At 37.2% G+C, this 1,387-nt stretch overlaps 1 protein-coding gene across 1 annotated transcript in view; it reads left to right on the top strand.

The window, feature by feature from the left end:
• Positions 1-1,387, top strand: part of LOC101846193 — a 4,468-nt gene continuing 3,081 nt past the window's right edge. Inside the window, exon 1 of the mRNA XM_005091822.3 lies at positions 1-658. The gene's annotated coding sequence lies outside the window, so the exon portion shown is untranslated. The remainder of the gene's footprint in view (positions 659-1,387) is intronic.

The raw sequence follows: 1,387 nt of genomic DNA, 5'->3' as shown, positions 1-1,387 counted from the left end.
TATTTTAAAGCTAGGTATACGCCGTTTCGTGTGAACATAGATCTGAGGCAGCGCTATCTACTAGTAGTAACAACTCAAAACTGCCAAAATCTGGAATACGCCCTTTCGTGTGACAGGCGACGAATTATTGTACTACTAAACATAAAAGTACTGTACTAAGAATAAAACTTTCTCTGATGACGTCATCCGCCCACTCCATCGGACGGTCCCCATCTTGTCTCCCTCCCCTCCTCTGCCTTTACTACGTTCGTCTGAGTCTGAGCTCCAGGATACAAAATTACAACGGGTCCCGACAGGCCGCCGAGCGAGGGGAAACTACTCATATCCTCGAGAGACCTACGGTTTGCAGCTCGAGAGAGACCCAAGCCCCTTGCGGGCAGGACAGGATGACAACAGTTCCGGTTCCTGCAACTTGGGTTTTCACAGAAAGCGGTGAAGTCAACAGCTCACGTCGTCGTTTATTTTTAACGTCAGCCGCACAGAGGTCCTGGACGAAATGGTATAAAACAAAGCCCTGATGTTGGTTGAGGGTATACCAACCCAGCAGACTCAAGCCTTTCTGACAAGACTTGGAGAAGACAGCAGCAAATAGAACCATTAGCCAACTTACGAAAAACATCTTCTAATATTTTTTCTGTTGACTGAAACTCGAAGAAATGTGAGTATCTGTTGTCACGTTTTAATAGTTTCAGTTTTTATGTTTTGTTTTTTTCTTTCTTTGTCTTTGTTGTTGTAGTTGTGGCTTTTTTCGGGGTTTTTTCCTGAAAGGGAGAGGGAGGGGGGTGCTGTAATACTGTTATTTGCTTTCTTTCGACACTACTTGTCGTTGCTTTTGCTGCCTGATGGCGTTTTCATAATTTCAGTGACCAGCACACTCACGGTTTTAAAGATTATACCAGCCGTACATTTGTATATTTTACTCTGTCCTTTATGTAAGAATTTCATACTATAATTTTTCATTTTTATTTATTTATCTATTTATCAATTAATTTATTTATTTATTTATTTATTTATTTTTTTCATTCTTTTATTTATTATTTTTATTTATGATTTATTTTTAAACCGTATTTATTTGTTTATTTATGTATTTATTTATGTATGTACTTATTTATTTATTTAATACTATTCATTAATTTGTTAGCTACTGGGACTAAGCCAATGTTGTTTACTGCAAAGCTATTAGCAGCCGTTTATTACCCATTTATTGACATCGAAAGTTCAATTGTTTTTTTCCCGTAGCTTTTTATGTTGTTTTGGGGTTTTCTTTGGTAAACAAACTGTTTTACCGACTTTTTGAAAGCGGATTTACTTAAGAATTACTCTGGGTTGAATTGCATATTGCCTCTCATTCTCTTTTCATCTATCTATCTATCTATCTATCTATCTA

Source organism: Aplysia californica, unplaced genomic scaffold (genome assembly GCF_000002075.1).
Source record: "Aplysia californica isolate F4 #8 unplaced genomic scaffold, AplCal3.0 scaffold00036, whole genome shotgun sequence".
NCBI classification, from domain to species: Eukaryota; Metazoa; Mollusca; class Gastropoda; order Aplysiida; family Aplysiidae; genus Aplysia; species Aplysia californica.
This window is presented reverse-complemented; position numbering and strand designations above follow the sequence as displayed.